This window comes from Hyperolius riggenbachi, chromosome 3 (assembly GCF_040937935.1).
Source record: "Hyperolius riggenbachi isolate aHypRig1 chromosome 3, aHypRig1.pri, whole genome shotgun sequence".
In the NCBI taxonomy this organism is placed as follows: domain Eukaryota; kingdom Metazoa; phylum Chordata; class Amphibia; order Anura; family Hyperoliidae; genus Hyperolius; species Hyperolius riggenbachi.
Genome location: NC_090648.1, coordinates 295,740,301 through 295,760,437, shown reverse-complemented (window position 1 = coordinate 295,760,437; position 20,137 = coordinate 295,740,301). Strand labels below are relative to the sequence as shown.

The 20,137-nt window shown below is 40.0% G+C and overlaps 1 protein-coding gene across 28 annotated transcripts in view; it reads right to left on the bottom strand.

Moving 5' to 3' along the window:
• The window catches only part of NRCAM (neuronal cell adhesion molecule), a 276,104-nt gene that overhangs the window by 140,544 nt on the left and 115,423 nt on the right, over window positions 1-20,137 (bottom strand). The window contains exon 1 of one of the 28 annotated variants that reach the window (XM_068276523.1): window positions 10,896-11,056. The exons of the other annotated variants lie outside the window; for them this stretch is intronic. The gene's annotated coding sequence lies outside the window, so the exon portion shown is untranslated. Of the gene's footprint in view, window positions 1-10,895; window positions 11,057-20,137 lie in introns of those variants that run through there. 28 annotated transcript variants of the gene reach the window in all.

The following is a 20,137-nucleotide window of genomic DNA, read 5'->3' as shown; positions in this document are numbered from 1 at the left end:
CACAAAGATATCAGCAAAATAATGAAACTCACAGGAGCCCTTTTATACAATGTCATTGCAATGCGATTTTGCTTGATCTAAAAAATCCTGCATGTTGTAATTTTTCTTTGGACCAGGCAGGCTGGTATAGCTCAAGGAGCGAAGGCCTATGTGGCTGGGGCTCTGCATCCTGGGTATCCCAGCCTTTATTGGGGGAGTTAAAGAGTCTTTTTTTTTTTTAAATTTCCCACACTCTGAACAACAACAAAAAAAAAATGTTTTAAAAATTAGATAAAGTTGCCAGGGATCATTATACGGCCTTATTACGGCTGTATAGCGATTGCTAGCCAAAGCCTTGCCACTTTCACAGGGTTTCCAGGGGGTCCGTACGCACTATGTATGGACCCCCTTTGGAAACCTCATCATGAAATTCATTGCTGTTTCTTTTGAGATATGTAAATTTCACTACCATTATTAGGTTGCTACATTATCTGTCATTTACCGTATTTAAATGTATACTTTTTTCCTATCGTAACTTTAAAATCGATTTTCTCCAATATCAAAAGGTCTTTTTGAAAACATTTTTCCCCTTGTGTACCCGCTTTTCTCCTTAACATACCCTGCAAATTTGGTGATTCTAGCTAGTAAACTATTAACCGCAAAAGTCTGCAAATATTAGGCAAAAAGAAAAAAGCTAAAATATTTGAGCGAATTTTCACTTGTCGAAGCGAAAATTGTAGTTATTTTTGCGAAAATAAGGCAAAAAGAAGATTGGAATTTTCGCTCATCACTGGTCCACAGCTCAAACTAGACACCAAATGCATACAGTCTGTAAGGTCTCTATTCTGCAGGGATTTCCTCTTGGTCCTCGGTCTCCTCACATCTTGGTAATTTAATTGCCCTGGAGTTTCCCTAAGTGATGTGGATAGCTAAAAATAATCTCTAACATGCATCAAACAGTGCTAGGGATATATGAAAGCATAATAATTTCAGCTTCAAACACCCTCTCATCAGATACACCCTTTTGAAGTTTACATGGACAGGAAAGAAACCATGAACATTATAAGGTATTTTGTTAGGAGCAAATCAGTTGATGATATAATATACAGGTATAAATGATGTTCACAACGCTATCTGTAAGATGAGCGAACAAAGCATACAGGAAACCAGGAATCAACCAATTGGAAAGTTTTAGATTAAATCTGAGTCTGGATTGCTAATCTAAACTGTTTCAAGACTATAAAGGCCAACTCTAAAAAAAAATGTTAGGTTTACATTGGGTATTTGTGTGGAAAGGCATAAGCAATGATGAAAATTCTGAGATTGGCTGCGTAATGTTCAGACAAAATCTTGAGTTCCTTCAGCAACCCCCCCCCCCCCCCCCAAAAAAAGGTAGAGACTTGCTATATACTTCTATAGTTCCACGTTGTTTTCCTACAATAGCAGAGTTAGAGTCACACACCATTCCCAATGTGCTGGTTCATAGTAATAGCAAGTCAAACAATTCAGAAGGTCTGCACACTCAATAGCAGAATAAAGCTTTGTTTATTCACATGTGGCGACAGAAGTCCATTCAAAAAACCTATTCATTTCATTGTTTACCTAGACTTTCAGTTCTAACCGCAGTTTTTTTTCATACTCTATATTAGGACACAAAACTTACAAACACGATGCAACTGATGTATCATGTTGGAAAGGCATGGTCAATGAGATCCAAATAATTCTGAGTTGATGCATGATTATGCAAATGCTAATGAAATTCCATCAAGGTGGAATTTGATTGGTCCATTTGTAGTCTGCATAAATTTGCAAACAGAATTGCAGAAATCCTGCATCGACTTACGGTATTTGTATCTCATCGATCATTCCTAATGGAGTAGAAATGGAACAGCTGCCAAGTGCAACCAATCATGTTTTAGCTGTTAAACAAAACAATGATTATGACTGGCTGCTCTGAACTACTTTCCCACTTTCTTTCACATCTGTCTTGATAAATCAACCTACTTTACTAGACATAAGACAGAGAGCGCAGTTTCACAGGGAGGAGTCACACAAAGCTTAGAAAAAAAGCCAATCTTCAGTTGAAGCACTGAGTGGGCAGGGGATGAATGCCACTGGAGTCTGCCTGAAAAGACTGCTCTGGGAAGTTTGGCATTTCATTCTAGGACTGTCCATTTCCACACCCTATGCTTTATACAGACTTCCTGAAAACATCTGCAATACAATAGAATGTCTGTATTAATGGCTGAGTTCATTAGTTATTTCAGTAGGAATACTGATTAACTCAATTGTTGCAGGAATTAGCATCTTACCTGCTCCGTCATGCAGAATTAACGTTCATTGTTAAGGACTGTGTTAAAAACTATGTGACCCATCCAATGTGACCTTTTTGTTCTTTTGGGCTTTTCTTTTACAAATATTTCCAAAATACAGTACAGCATAGAAATGTCAAAATGCTGTATTCTAACACGGAAAAAGCCAAAAACCTAGACACCAATTCACGACCTTCTTAACTTTTTGCATTCCTGAAATATATGCACACAGCAACCTAAAACACAGCCATGAAAACCACCGAAGCTGTCAACACAAAAGACAATAGTCAATACAAAAAACATAAACAAAGACAAAAAAAATTATAACCTTTCACCAGCAAAAAGATTTCCTCCTTCATACTGGTCCATACACTGTCTAACGCCAGTCATCAAAAACATACTTAGGTGTTTATCGGTAATACATGTAAACAGGGCGCCGTGGAAATTTGGGCACTGGGGATAGCTGCTACTGAGCAATGGGCAAATTCCATGGAAGAAGATTGTTACTTTTTACAGATATTTTACTATCGCTAAACCTAGCCCTACTCTCAATTGATCCCTACCTTTATCGATGCCTAAGCCTTACTGACATATTCCCAGATATTTGCCGTTATCTGCACTGCCCTCACTGCAGGTGCTTCAGTTACATACTTTGGTTTATTGGGGTTCTGAACCTGAAAATAAAGAAGACGCATACATCATGCATCAAGCCATTTTGTTAAAGAGTAATACATTCTCACACTTACAGCATTTATAAAAATAACAGGCTGTAATGGTATGCGGCAGGGCTGACTCCAGCCCTCAAGGGCATTTTTGAAAAAGCCCAAATCAATTGATGGGACTGAATCTTGAAAGGTGTGGTTCATTAAGTAGAACACATTTCTCTTTCACACTAGCATGGATATGGCCCTCGAGGACTGGAGTTGGACAGCCCTGCTACATACTATTACAGCTTGTTTTTTAACAAATGGTGTGTGTGAGAATGTATCGCTCTCCAACAAAATGAGTTTGATGCATGATGTGTATTATTCAGAAAAGCTAGGTTCACACCATGCTAGAGTGGTACCTTAACCACATGGATGCACTGTACTGATACCAGTCCAAAGGGTGGCATGACATTAATTAAATGAATAGCAATGCAAACCGTTTTTCACAAAAATGTCTTAGGTTTATTTTTTTCTGCAACAGACTCAAATGGGGCATGTCAGTGTGAACTGGCCCATAGAAAATCATTGCAGTCTATTTTGAGTATGCTTGCAAGAAAAGAGATAGTCCGGGCACCAGATAAGTTGCAATTGCTCACACCACTTTATTTCATCCTCCAAAAAAAACAGACAAAGTAAGTGTGCAGCGGCCTGACAGCCGTTTTGCGATCCTCAGAGACCACAAAACTTTGAGTATGCTGTCCAGTCCATAAAAATGCACAGCAGTGGATATAGTGTTAGCCAAACCTAATGGCTCAATCTAAGGAAGGCTGAGCTCCAGGTATCATTACTGATACAGTTTATATATTTGTGATGCATACATATGTGAAGAGTGGTAAGCTTCTTCTCTAGCAGTTAACATGGCAACTAACCAAGGTCTACTACATATTGCAGGTAACCAGTTTATTATTTTATATAGTCTTAATTATACAGAGCTCCAAAAGACAAAGGGCTAGTTCACACTGCAGGTGATTTAGCAATTGCTGGCATTTGAAAAATCGATACTGTAGTGTAACCCTAATGGGAGCATTCACACTGCAGCATTTGCGATTACATAGTGATGACAAAGGCACTTTCAGGAGCGCTCGCAAAAAAATCCTACATCTATGAAAAATTTAAAATTGCAATTTTTGTGGGGTGATTTTTGCAGCCTAAACAGCTTTAAAAAGTGTAACGTTGATACATTGTTTACAGAATAAGGGCATCTTTGCAGAAGAGGCTGGAGACATGGCTGAGACAGTTAATTTACAAGAGATACACGATGGCAAAGTAAATACCTGAGTACAGTGATCAACTCAGCAGGAAAATAACTTCCTCCACTGATCAGCACGGCACTTCTTACTGTGGTGCCTTCCCAGGCATGACCGGGGCAGGGGCCCATACGGGACGATCTTACCATCTACATGAAATAAAGCTGTGACACCCAATCTGGAGTTTAAAGGCCACAGCTTTAATACAGAATAAAGAGAATACAATATCACAAAAAAACCAACCTTAAACAAACATGCATTAACATGAATCATAACTTGGGTAAACCGCGCTCTGCCAGGTCCCCATGACAATGCCTTTTTCTTCATGAATGTCACCGTACCAGCCACCGGCCTTCGTTTCACTATGCCACTGACTTCGCCCGTGGCCACTATAATTCCATTAACTCAATTGATGACAAACCATAAGGCCATCAACTTCGTTATTAGCACCCCATATACCGTGCTTAGCATTATGCACTCCTAGCATAATGCCTTATCCCCTTCAACTAGCTCGGTGGGTACTTCTCCTTTCGATGTCCTACAGGCAGGCATTGTCACGGACCCGCCATCTGCTGTGACGAATCTGTCAGGATACAACAATGCATGGCGTAATTAGGGTATGTTCCCAACACCCCAGTTGCCACTTGCGACTTTCTGACAAGCGACATATAGGGAGGGTGGGTGGTAGAGTTTGCTGTATCCTTAGTAGAGTCATAGAGAGCGAAATCCCCCTTGCCCAGCTGTCTTATAGTGCCTGGGGGGTTACTCCAGACACTCCACCTTGAATTCACACCTGTGAGCCCAATCGTGCCTGTTCAGCCTGTCCCAGGGTCCCGCCCCAGTCATGCCCCTTTTCGCCCCAGCTGTGCCTAAGCTCTCAGGTTACTTTCTCCACACACCTCTCATGAGACTCGAATGTCACATTCAGAGGCTGACTATCACCAGAAGGCTTCTGGATGCGGTAGGTAAGCATGCTTTACTGTCACAGGACCAATCTTCCTTGCCAAACTGTGCAGGCTGGCGGTGCAATTAGGGTTGCCATAGATGGAGAAATGCATATCTGTGGACACACATTAAGAAACACTGCAAAGTGGTGGACTCACATGAAAAACTAAATATTATTTAATGGCCGCCAAAAGAAAAAAAAAATGAAGAAAACTCGTGGACTGCTTCTTCTTTCCGGTCATTGTACAGAGCTGATTGGGGATGTCTGTATACAGTAACAGTTTCTTCTACTTTTCATAACAGATAAATGTGCTTAGCTGTATTAAAGGCCAATTATCATCCTACACCACAGACTGCTGATATATATCTGATATTCACAGTGGCTTGTACTGTGCTCAGCCTCTGAGAGCAGGCCTCCTTCTTCATATCACTGTATGGGCACAAGCCAGCCACTCAATACAGCAGGGTGAATCTCTGGGGTGCATCTATTTTATGAGGAGAGTTCAAATTCCAACAGCACAAGGAAAAAGCCCAGTAAACGCGGCTGTAATACAAGCTTTTAACTGTGACATTTCAAGCGTGGGACACACTGCTTTATTAGAAGAAGCCCTTTTTCTCTCATAACATTTTATGTGGTTTGCTTTTATTTTGCAGTCTACACAACAAATGCAATTTTATCATTTTAAATGTAATGTGGCTAGCTTTTCTCAGTGGTACATATTCTGATATCATATTCTTTTTGTCATGGAAAACTAAATATTTTCTTCAAATCAGTTAAACTGGAACTTGAACATTTTTTCTGTCCTCTGCCAGAGTAGGGAACACTCAGACCCTCTGCCATGTCATTGTTGTTGCTGCCGCCTTTCAGATTTTTTTTCTCACTTTCTGTTCCTCTGATAGCTACTGCAGGAACTAAATGTGAGCAAAATTCCAAAGCTTTACAGCAGTCATAAAAAGTACTTCTACCAGGCACACTGGTTCTTTGCTTTGAATGTGCATCTCCATACTCTCTCCAAGAATTAGTGGTAATAGGAAGCAGAAGACGAGATAGCAACCTCGTGCAACAGTAGCATATAACAGGGGTGTTAGACTAGCTTCAAACATAAACAAATCATACCAATTTCCAGATAGGAGGACAGAGGAGAAATTGACCTGTAAAAAGATTCAGTTATTGATAGGACCCATTTAGACATGTCTATTGGCTCCATTCCAGAAAAGCAATTGCAAAGACCTGCACAATCTTTTCAGATGGGAAAATGTGTTTTCCATAAAAACCTATGGTGGAAAAGCAACGGATCTGGGCTCCAAGGACCAGGACCTCAAAGGCCATTGGAGTGGAGACTCCACTGTCTGCTCTGGCTGGCCTCCGGAGATCTGGTTTAGAGATCTGGTTTAGATGTAAACCTAGTCTAACTGTAGGAAGAACAGCCCCTGGAAGCATGGGAAAAGGGGGGGGGGTATCTGTGGGGGTCAGGTGTTGTCATACCTACACTTGTTATGGGAGGAGGTATCATGATGGCCACACTTGCTATATCTGCCCCTGGCAGAAAGGCCTCCTGGGCTGTAGCGGTTAACTAGGGGAAATGGAGAAGAGGTTTGAATTTAGTTTTTTTTTTTGGGGGGGGGGGGGAGAAGGGGCATCAAAGTTTTGATGCAGGACCCCACGATTGGAAATTATGCCCCGACAGAGATGAAGTTCTCCATGTACAGTACTGCCTTATATTAGTGGTGAGCTTACGCAGTGAAATATTGTTGCCCAGAATAATGTTTTGCACATTTGTCATTTTAAGGAATTGGGTAGTGTTAAAAGTCTATACACAGTATTTGCACCCTTTCTTAATCACGTTTTGATGAAAGCATCACACTGCAGCCACATGTGTTTTTAAGAAAATACTGGAGTGATTCAACTGTCTATAAAACAAACCTTTAGCTAAGTGAATCAAAGTGGTACTCTGTAACTTTTGATGTGTAGAGTGCATTGCGCTCACACAAACAGCTAGGCAATCCAGCTAGCTCTGCTGTATAATGCAGAGCTGCAGGGTACTGTGACCCTGCTCCAGTTCTCTTCCCTCTGCATCAGCTTCATAGGCTTGACAAGAAGCAAAAGTGACACTATGAAATTCACAATCTTGCTCTCAAACTGTTTACATTTTCATGCTTGAAAATACATCCTAAGATGTGCCTGGCATGATGTATCACATCGCTAATACAACCTGATCACTGTATCGCATGCTCAGCAACACGTGTTAAACCAGAAAACACACAACTACATTAAAGTTAATTTGTTCTCAAAACCTTTCTGTCTGTTACAAAGAGCCTCCTAATAATTGCTGATCGTAACCGCTGTCAAGGTTTCCCTCTCTACTTGAGTGGTTTTCTTAACAGCAATACTGTATTACCATTTTATTACAAATGTCTTCATACAATATTAACAATAAACCGCACCCAATTGCCAAAGCAGATAACCACTCTCTGCTTCTTCCTTACATTTATTAGGCCCAACTTTTACAAACATGGAGGGTATACGTAACTGGCGGAGTTCAGAAGTTAACAGAGGAGTAATAACCTCTAAGCATATAAGAATCACCAGCATGTGTTACACGCATATTGTAGCACAGCTTGGCTTCAAGCAACCTGTATAAATTCCTCCTGTATGTTGACGGTGATGTTGCAGAACTGACTGTAGGGCAGAGTTCCGTGGCAACCTCTCTAGGTTCACACTATGACTATTAGGTCATTAGCAGGGTATGTGTTATAGGTGTACCCAATATCAGTCCCTCTGAGACGGTAAAGAGAAGACACGTGCTTATGGACAGCATGCTGTTATTGCTGGGATGGCTCAAACACACAATGCTAAAAAAAAACAGCACGGGTCTATAAGAATTAAGTAATGTTAACCAAACACAGAAAACCCTGATTGTACAATCTTCTACAAACTTACCACATCTATGTAGTGTATAGGCCAACAGACTGAGAATGTTTTGAACAAGTTGTTTATGTGACATCTCATACTCCATAAAAGTGGTAGGCCTCTACAATCATCATTGTACATCATTTGGCAGGACTCAAGCTTTGTGCACATGCTAGAGGGTTCTCGGGCTGCTCATCTGTACATCAGCTGAGTCCATTGTTCTCCTTCCTTACCCCTACCACTCTGTGCTGCGTCATGCGTCCCTCTGCCCCATCCATATCAACAGAATGCATCGGTAGCCTGGAGGCTAGAGACCCATCTGTCCAGCACGGGGCCCTGAACTGTTGTCTGAGGGATTGAGTTCCAATTACTGAGTGAGACAAATATGCAATTGCCATTAGTTTCTCTAACTACAAATTATGAGTGTTCACGTCTTTAGAAACACAGAATTTAGATAGCACCTCTGCTAAGCTGCTGTGCATGAGAGTGTGTCACAGCAAATAGCTAAAGAAGACCATGCAATCTTTGTGAATACAGGTTTAAACTGAAAAATAACCCTTTATTTACTCATATTTGTGGCCTATTTACCTGTAACTTGCCTCCACAGTTCCAGCTAACATATGTTAAATTATTGGTTAAAGAGGAACTTTTAACCAAGGATTGAATTTCATTCCAGTCAGTAGCCGATACCCCCTTTCTCACGCGAAATCTTGACCTTTTCTTGAATTATTAGGGGGTCCTAATGGCTAATATTGTGGTGAAACCCCTCCCACAGTATGATGTCAGGTCCTTGGTTGAACCTCATTGCATTGTGGGAACTAACGGCTTTTCCCAACTGCCACGCAAGCAGTATCTCCCTCTGTGCATAGCTCAGTAATGAACATTTTGTACAGATCATCTGGCAGAACTGAAGATGTTGCCACCTCTGATAAATTTGAGAATGTAAGTCAGGGAGAGGGAAGATTTTACAATGGACTAACACTAACTAAATCTATAAATTAATATTGTAAAAAATAAGCAATTTTATTAATTATGTTGTCACTAGAGTTCCTCTTTCAGTCAAGGGAAGAATCCAAAATGGAAGAAGTCTCTGCCCAGCAGGATATACAGCCCAATCCTGGAGGAAGCAATGAGCAAAAGGAAGCATGCTGCCAGAGTGTGCAGTGAAACACTATAGCAGTAAGCCAAGAGCTGTCCAACTCAGCAGACTACTGGAGAGTAAAAAATCGAAATCAAGGGAACTGTAGCAGCTGCCATGGCTAGCCTTTACTCTTTTTAGAAATAATTTATTTTCCAATTCTTATGTTCATTCCAAATTAATTACCATGTTTATGAAGAACTGTAGTGTCTGATGAAGACAGGTGATTTCTTGCCTTGTCACTCGTTAGGTTCAGATCTTACTAGACAGGTCATCCATACAAAGTTTGCTTGTTAGCCCTATATTGTCCTGGGTTTCCTCTGTACATTCCAATCTCCTGCAACCCACCCTGAAAATATAACGCTGAGGATATGACAAACTGGTAATTCAGTATTTATGTGGATGGCCCAGGTACCATAGACTATAAGTTGGTAATTCAGTATTTATGTGGATGCTCAAGTACTATAGACTGTAATCTCCTTCGAGAAGTAATAGGAATGACATCAAGAAATGAGTGAAACAATGTGTAATATGATGGCAGTATATAGCCATGCATAATGTAAACAAAAAGGATGCTCCCTCTTTCACATCAGACACCTGCACCTGCTACATGACAAAAGGAAGTTCACAGGATATTACTTAGTCAGGAGGTTACTCCTTCACATCAGGTGAAATGGATACAGTCTAAAAATATGTTCTATTCTTGCGTAGATAAAAAGTAACAAAAGCAGCAAGCATATGCTCCACATAGTATAGAAGAGCACTCAAAGCATTGCACTAAACGTGAGGGTCATAAAGCTTCCTCAGATAATGACATCCATTTAGAATAGCTAAGTGAATGCACTGTAAAGGCATTGAATGAGTCTGCCTCCTGATCCCTGCACAGTATGATGGATTGTGCCTCATACAACTGTCTCTCTCCTTAGGATTCTGCTACTGAAGCCCAGAGGAGCAACTTCCTATTGTCTTCCAGTTTCAATAAAGGACTTTAAATGGGCAGAAAAGCGTTGCAATTACGCAGTAAATATGATTGCCCATGGAGGAGCTGCTCCGCACAAAGTGTGTGTAAACAAAGGAGCAGATACAGGACAAGCAAGCTGTTGCTTGGCTAGGGAGAATTTCTGAGAAATTCTGTGCACAGTCTGCTACATTTCAGCTAATGCATCTCACAGTCTTTTTTTTTCTCCAAAAATGCCATCTGACTACTGATTTCTAATTGAAATACATGCTGGTAAAAGGCATTGACACAGAAGCCACAGCAAAACAGAGCAGCAAAGCACATGAAACCAAATTCACTATAAATTACCTAAACAAGTACATATTAATAACTTCAATATCAGCTAACTTCACAAAAAAATAAGAACTGCAAAGAACATGAAAGAGCACCTGGAATTAATCCTGATTCATTGTTATTAGGTAATTCATCAGTGTCCAATATAACTGACAGGAAAATACTCTTAAAACAATTCTGGCCTGCTCAAAAAATCACTTCCCATACATGTAATTCAAAGGTATGCAGAGTCAGCCCTGACAAAGTGCATCTTGTTCCTCCATCTCCCCAAATTATACAAAATTATAGCTAAAACAACTACAAACATCACAAGAAAACAAAGTGCTGCAAACCACAACAAATGTAACATGATAAGCCAATCTTACCTAAACAGAAAGTAGATGCACCTGTTCCTGGATGCCCACTTCACCAGCAAATATAAGTTCCACATGTGAGGATTTTGTAACTTGCAATAAGCACGTAAAAAGGTCTGTCCTTATGCTGCTTGAATTGCTAGAGCACCATTGTATGTAACCGTTGCTGACAAGACGGCTGCAGATCTGAGCTGTTAGCAGAGTTTGTGTGATGACATTCAGAGAGAGAATTCTCTCAGCCAATCATCAGCCACGTGGACCTCCCAGGATTCTCTGATCAGCACAAGGCTCATGACACTACAAAAGAGGTGTAATTTCCTTAGTGTGTCTGCGACAATAGACCAGATTACTACGACTCCATTTAGAAGCAAACAACATTCAGTCATTACATTTCAAACATCACAGAGGGAAAAAAATGAAAAAAAAGAATGCGCTTAAATATCTTTAAATTATTTAATTAGAGTGTAATTTTCAACAATTAAGTAATTGAATGTGTTTACAGTACAATGAACACTGGAGTGGCAAGTGTATAGGCAAGGGAAGGTAGTAGCAAGAAAACTGTACACCATCTACCATGTTTGATGAGGGCATTTTGCAGGCAGAATGATCATCTGCTTGATTTCTAATGTACTAACAGCTATTTTGTCTTCCATTTTGCTTATATTCCAGGTAGCATTCAGCAAGACATGGATGGATGGATGAGATTATTGCCAAGCACCATTGTATCAGACTGAAGAGGAACAGAAAACCAGGAACTTGGTTTTGTTTTGTTTTTCTTTTAAGCCTTTGTGGAACCTGTCAAGACATTGTAGACAACTGGAAACTGAGTACAGTAACTGACTCAAAACATATTTTAAGTTATAAGCCTTCAGTTCTATCTAACTGATGAGTTATGTAGGAAAGGAGAAGAGGTCTTGAAGAGCAACTTGCAGTTATCCAAGTCATAAAGGACCACTCCCTCAAAAAAAGTAAGCAGTTGAAACCTGACAGTAGCAACAGGTTTTGGACTAGTCCATTTCCTCATGGGGGATTCTCAGGAGTTTTCTTTGTTTTCAAAGGCCTTTCCTGAACGGCGTTTGCTAAGTCTAATTGGCAAAATAGTGAAATGCAAGTGAGTAGGAAGGCTGGCTGGCATCTTACTATTTTGGCAGTCAAACTGCTGTTAAGGGAATGCTTTTCAAAACAATGAAAATGAGAATCCCCCATGAGGAGATAGACTGGTCAAAAACCTGACATTTCTGTCATATTTTAAGTGCTTACTTTTTAGCTGGAGTCAGGGCCGGGCCGAGGCAGAGGCGAGAGAGGCTCCAGCCTCAGGGCGCAGTTTAGGAGGGGAAGCAAAACTCACCTAGCTATCATTCCACTATTGTGTTTGAAGCAGAGAGAAATAAGAAATGGGGATCCATGGCAGTGACTGCAAGCCAGATAACTAGAGATTAAGGTGTTAGGGGCCCTGGGGTGCCTCTTAGTCTAATAGTAATCAGTGTGTGATGGCTGGGGGGGAGGGGATGGAGGGGCGCACTTTGGTGTCACAGCCTTGGGTGCTGAAGGACCTTGTCCCGGCTAGAGTGGTCCTTTAAACATATATACTGCTTCCGAATTGGTGATAAACTTACTGTATGTGCTAATCATATATGCACGTTCATTTTATTGGGCTTTAATCATTTTAAATTTCCTCCATTTCAAATATAAGTGTATAAGAATATTTGCAATTTTTACCTGGATTATACTGTACCACAGCACCCTGGATTTACTAAGAAACAAACATTTGATCTTTAAGATCCTGGATGACTCAGCGCTAAGTACCATGATTGCTTGAATTCCCATTCATGGAATGCTGCGTGTACCCACCCGCAGAAAGAGGGAGCCGGGCACGCTCCTCGTCGGGATCCATCTGCCTGGGTCATCAGCTGAGTATTCAGCTTTACCCTTCAATGAATTAGACAAACTGTGCAGCAAAAGCTACATCACAACACTAAACAACATACTGTATAGAATTGCAACTGAGCAGGTGTTTAGTAAGACTGTATACAATCTTTCGGACATATGTTTATTACATTCTGCTTCTCAAAATGACAGTCCTACAATTCATAAGACTATCTTTATTTCTAAGAACCACACAACAGGCACACTCCTTTGCACTGTGACCTGGTTCTCTTGACAATGAACATATCTTCTGATGTTAAGCATGCAAACAAAAGAAAAGCACAAGACATTTTCAATTCCATCCTGTGACAGCTTTTCCAGTCTAGTGCGATAGCTAAACAGTATTAGTATTTTACCTCTGATTTGTACTAATTTTAAGTTTAAATGTAATACAGTTTACAGCAGGAAAAGTGTGAAAACCAGTGATGAGCGAAAATACCAATATTGTTTTCTCATTAATTTTCACGAAAGTAATGTTAAATTAGACCGTAGATTTTTCGCAAAAATGCAAGTTATTCCTGCAAAAATGTTCTCGAAATTGAAAACAGCATTTTCGATGTGAAAATGACTTTGGCGAAAATTCACAAGCAACACTGGTGAAAACATGGAATCCATGAGCTTAGCAAATTTCTGACATGTAGTGGTTCTCTGAACACAAAAATCTTAATTTGTTAAAGTAGACCCAAATTAAAAATACAAGATTTCAGAAATAAAATATATTTTCTAAATTGTAATGATATATAGCAGCCTTTTTTCAGCTGCATGATGACAAATATAAAATATTTTACATTTATTGGAGTAACCCCTCCTTTCCTTTCATATTGCCGGGATTTTTCCGGCAAACTGGTGGAGGAGATAAAAACAAAAACATACACAGGCTGCTACTGATGATGTCACAGGGGAGGTGATCTCAGCTTGTGTGAGATCTCACATAGACGACGCCCCTGTGAGGGAGGATAGCTGATGACAAACACACCCATGATCTAAAACATCCTACTAAGCTCAGAAGTAATGGCTGCCACCTGTATAACCCTAGTTATGAAAAGAGAAGGGTGAAAAGCATGCACTGAAATGCTCATAGGCTTGAAGAGTGTTTATTTATCTTTCTATGTGTCAGAGTGGTGCAACTAAATATTTTGAATAAAAAAAATGTTTGGTTTGGGTCCCCTTTAAGTACTTCTATACAAATACAAGACACACACACACACACTCACTCCACTATTGCCAACAAGAGGTTAGATTACATTTTTCTTTAGAGATGACTAATTGGTTCTATTTAGTTATATAAACAATAGTCATCCGTAGTAATATAAAGAGAATTTGACATGAATAATGTCACTTCTCAAAATGTCATTTTTCTTATTCTACACCCCCTTATCCTTGCTTCAGGAGAGCCAATAGGCAGAATGTGATTCCCCTGGAGAATCCAATATTCACCTGCTGCCTGACAGATAGCCAGCAGATTAGTCCAGTGATAAGAGCGTATCTAGAGCAAGCACATGTCATTGTGCCAAGGGCAAACATACTGTAATACATACAACCTTATTATTTCTTCCCTAAACTGAAATAATCATATTGTTTCATCTGTAAAGTGTTACCAATGGGTCACAAATATTCCTGCACAAGCCAACTACCAGTGAGTATTCTGTTTCAATGAAGAACCTCTTGCAACAGGACTCATGGGAAAAGCTGGATGAGAAATTGTTATTCATTGTCCTCCCACATAATTAGGCATAAGCGGGTCGTTATTCTTGCTCTCTGTCTACATACTAAAATACCTTTATAATAAAAAGTAGTCTTTTTTTATTGGAATTAGATTTATTTGCCAAGCACGACCGGGTTGTGGCCGGGAATTGGGTTTGGCACAAATACAGCTCAGAATAGAAGTAAAAAGATATAAATAATAAACCATAAAAATAGCAGCTTTAACAAGAACAATAATGCAGAAGCACAATAGCAGCAGCTTTAACAAGACATCTAAAGTAAAAAGAAACAGCGTTTCAACAGTCAGCCTATCAGGAGCGCCCGTTCATGGCTGCAGACATTAAAGGGGGGTTGGGAGGCGCCCGATAGAGTTCAAGAGGTTGACAGCAGAGGGGGAGAAAAGAGTTCCTATGTCTGGTGGAGATGGCATGAAACCTCCCTCCAGATGGGAGGCGACTGAAGAAGCGGTGGCCTGGGTGTGAGAGGTTGTTGGCAATCTTCAAGGCTTTGGAGCACAGTATTTGGTAGAGTTATACATCAGTGCATGATGGTGAATAGTGCACCCAAAAAACACTGGTCAGTGTGCACTGGTTAGAGTTGCATACAAACATACTAAAGAATTAATGCTAAAGCTGGCCAGACACTGGCCCGATTTGCCGCCGTTTCGATCACCGGGATCGAATCTGCTGCCAATCGTTCGCACTACACGCCGAATTTCGATCCATTTCGTCCGATCCCGTCGATCGCTCCGTGCGGAAAATTACCGTTGATCGCCCGCGGGTAGGGAGCGCGTCGCTAGCGGCAATCGAGTGCCCGACGACCGACGCAATAGAGAGGCAATACATTACCTGCTCCACCGGCGCGACTGCCCCCGCTGTCACCGCTGCTTCTTCTCCGCTCTTGTCTCCGGCATGCTTCAGTTCCTCCTGCCCGGCAGGAAGTTTAAACAGTAGAGGGCGCTCTACTGTTTAAACTTCCTGCTGGGCAGGAAGAAGTAAAGCATACCGGACCTGGAGACCAGAGCGGAGAAGACAGCGGAGACCTGGGGACTGGAGCAGGTAATCTATGCATGTATGCAGGCATGCGGGCGGGGGGAGCGGCGGCAGCACCACCACCACAACAGATTGTGAATGGTTTCAGGCTGAAATCGGTTCACAATCTGTTTGCAGTAAAGGTAGCCATACGATCCCTCTCTGATCAGATTCGATCAGAGAGGGATCTATCTGTTGGTCGAATCTGATGGCAAATCGACCAGTGTATGGCTACCTTAACTCATTTAAACCTAGATCACCATCTTACAGGAGGTAATCATGTCCATCTTCATTTTTTTGTTTTCAATTTTAGCAGCACACTACATACTGAGGCGTCACACCTAGCTTCAGTAAAGTTCTGAACATAAAACTAAATTGACAATGCCAGGCGCCTTTGCCTCCAAGCTATGGATAATTTATTACCAGCTGACATTGGTGTTTAATTGGTTAGAATTACACACCTATGGTACAGTGGCTTGATTGGGCACATGAATAATGTACTAATGTTCTAAACAAAGACTAAAAATACTGACTGGAGACTAGAATTATCAGTGCCTTGTACTGCAACAAAGACATCTTATGTTACTGGACTTATTAGCCAGTTCAGAAACTCTATTCTTTTTAGTGTCACAGTTTTCACTTGAGTACTGATTAACAGATTGCCACAAAAGAAAATGATTACAGTATTTGAATGCTTTATAATAATGTGATTCAATACAGCCAAAAATGTTCTGCTCTTATTTGATAAAATGAGCCCATTTAATTGAAAATGTTTACAATGAATCAATCGCTCTAACCTCACAGTGGTTTTATTGGCTCAAAAATGCCAGTGAATGACTGCAATCAGACCATATATGGTCAACATTAAGGGTGTGTACACACTTTCAATTTTAATTGGCAAATCACTGCCCAATTTTACCTTTTCTATAAAGTATGAGAGATTAATTAAACAATTTATTCATAGTATTCAGTATCTGTTGGTCCTCATACTACATGTAGGTGCTAAAATTGGCCAACCAAAATTGCATGTGTGAATGCATCCTAAGCCTGCTAGACACCTTCAATTTTGATTAGCCAATTTAACCACCCCCGTATAGTATGAGAGCCAACAGATTTGAATACTATGAAGAGATTGCGTAGGGATGCTATTCTACTATATGTAAAATTGGCCAATCATTATTGGGTTAACCTCCCTGGCATTATGATTATTTCCAGATTTAAGGTCTAAAAGCCATAACATTTTTTCACAAGCTTTTAGACCCTAAAAAACAAGAAGAAAAACATACTACAGAGAGGTCTGCAGCAGCTCCTGCATGAAAACTCACTCAGGCACGGGATTACCACCCTGTTCTGCAGCTTTCCGTCCCAAGCCTGACTCGGGATTACCACTAAGGAGGTTAAGTACCAAGCTTAAAAGCCTGGTCTAAACTTTTAATTATGATTGGCCGATCACTGACAAATTTTACCACCTCCATGTAGTATGAGGGTCAACAGATATTGAATACTATGAACAGATTGTGTAGGTAAACTCTCATACAACATGGAGGTGGTAAAATTGGTCAGTGATTGGCCAATCATAATTGAAAGTGTTTGACCAATTTTGTTTTGCCAATCACATAACAATTTTACCAACTCTGTGTAGTATGAGAGTTTGCCTACACAATCTGTTCATAGTATTCAATATCGGTTGACCCTCATACAATATTACAACCAGACAGGTTTGCAGGAAGAAGACGGTATAGGCAAGAAAGAAAAAAAAACTGGAATGGACTTTAACCAGGAATAACAGTTGTGTGATACTGGAGGGATTAGTGATTTACACTTACAACTTGTAATGATACAGCAAATACACTCTCTGAGCCGTGTATACAAAGTAATAAAGGAGAAACAAAACACTATGGAGTTAAAGAAGCAGTTATTTGGGCAGCACAGTGGCACAGTAGATAACAGGCTCACCTTGCAGCTGTAGGTTACCAGATTCAATTATTGGCCAGGAAACCATCTGCATTGAGTTTCTAGGTTCTGCCTGTGTTAGCATGGGTTTCCTTCCACATCCTAAAAACATACTTGTACGTTAATTGCCCCCCCCCCCCCTTCCACAAAAAAACAACAACCTTATACTATGTTAAGGACTCTAAACTATGGCTTCAATTCATCAAAGGCTGTTCGATTTAAAAAATAAAAAAAAGTCGGGAAAATACCGCATTCAGAACTTTTTTTTTTTTTTGCTAATTCATCAATATTTTCACAGGTGCTGTAGAAGTTCAGTAATTTACTGAAATACTATGCTTCAATTCACAAAAACCTAACAGCAGAGCAGTGTGGAGTGTCTCTGTGTTGTTACAAGCTGTTCCGTGCAGTGAAGGCATTACAATAGTAAAAGGCATCCCCACAACCTTTTAGAATGTACATGCTTGTTATACTGCCTCTGCTCGCTCTGAATTTGTCCATCAGTCTTTCTTAACATTTTATTTTATTGTCACAGCTTAGATGAATTTCCAGGAGACATTACACATGCCATGCTAAGGTGATTTCCCCAGTAGCTTTTCTGCATCTTCAAACAGGAACCTAAAAGGTTAAACGTCTGAAGGGAGGCAGGGGAACCACCTTTGTTCTTTTCTCTCTGCTTGCTGGAGGTAGGAAAACTGGACCCTCCCGAAAAGCCTTCACAACCTATCAAAATCCGATCGGCAGGACTTGCAGGAGACAGGGGATGTTTCTATTGGCTTCTGCTCCTGTCAGTCATAGCTTATTCCTCTCCACTTGTGTGAGTCACGGCTCCTCCGCACGGTTTCCAACAGAAGAGAGCTGCCGGTAATTATCGAGAAGGTTACTTGGCTTTCACGCATGCTGTAATCTTGATGAATTGACATTTAATGACATGTGCTGAGGTATTTACCGCACAAGTCAGTAATTTACCTCACTGCTCAGTAATTTCAGCTTTCCATGTGGTAACAGCCTTGATGAATTGACACTTTACCGAATGCGGTAATGCTTGATGAATTGACGCCTATGACTAGGGATTAAACTGAGAGCTCCTCTGAGGACAGTTAGTAACAGAACTACAGAATTTGTAAGGCACTGTGAAAGATGTCAGCACTATATAACCCCACAATAATAATCTTGGCAAAACAGCTTTAATGGTATGCTTATACTATACATCTTGCATAGCGCCCATGCTGCAATGTGGGCATAATGTGTGGCAATGTAACCCACATAGTAAGAATGCACCCTAATTTTGCATTTTTTACATTTTTTTTATTCCCCCAATGATCATCCTCAATATAGCATAACTGAACAACAAGACAAATAAAAGCAACAACAAAGGTCAATAAGAAGTGAATTTCTTAGGACAGTGGAGACTGCAGTTAAAACATTTCACTCCATCTCCTTCATTTACAGTACCTCCATTTCCCATTCCTTTAACTATATACTGATACAGGAAATCAATTATAAAACACACTAATTATATCCTTCCTATTTTGATTACATGGATGCAACTTATGAGATACGTCATCACTGCCAATGTGAACCATAAAGATACACTTCAGAACACTAATCTGTTAAAGAGACGCTGAAGCGAAAAAAAAATATATGATATAATGAATTGGTTGTGTACTATGAATAATTACTAGAAGATTAGCAGCAAAGAAAATATTCTCATACTTTTATTTTCAGGTATATAGTGTTTTTTCTAACATTGCATCATTCTCTAATATGTGCAGATTACACAACACTCAGCATTCAAAATGATTCTTTCAGAGCAGTCTGTGAAGTAATGACCTCTCCTCTAGCAGAGGAAAAGTAAATAGTCCAGGAACAGTTGAGATAATAAAAGTCAGATAACAGCCCTCTCCACGACTTTGAAAGTCGTAGAGCTTAATGGCTAGTTTGCATAGAGATAACAACTGGAGTTTCTTAACTCTTCCTGTACTGGAAACAATTAGACTGATGTATCTGATCTTAATGTTTTATTTCTTAGCTGTACTACACATACAAATCATAATATCATCATTTTTTTTCCGCTTCAGTGTCTCTTTAAAGCTGGTGTCTAAAGGTTACAATGATTTAATATAATTTATTTTGTATTTTGAAGTTACATTTAGCAACTTTACAGTATAAAAAAGGAAAAAAGGTAAAACTGTCTCTGGTAAATATGGTGCACAATTTACACTTGAATTCGTTTATATTTTAATATAAATGTTGTATACAATTTCATTCCGTTAGTGGTATGAATATTTTTGCCCCAAATCTAGTAATCAATTTCTTCTGACTGGCACGATATCCATCTATCAATAGAATTTTTCTGCCTTACAAATGCTATGAAGTGTCCGTGTAGGAGAGATATATTTCGTTGGTGAAAAACGATGATAAAAAGTGAAAATAAAGTCAATGTTGGGTAAATCTAGTTTTCATCCTTTAATAAATAGCGCTGTGAGTCTATAACAAAGAGAAACATGACTATGCAAAAATGACAAATGGATTGTTTGAGAAAGGAAGGCAATTGTGTGGCCATGTACACAGGTAGCACAGAGAGGGACAGCACTGGCGATTACACAGTCTGATTGACCAAGCCAAATCCACATTAATTCT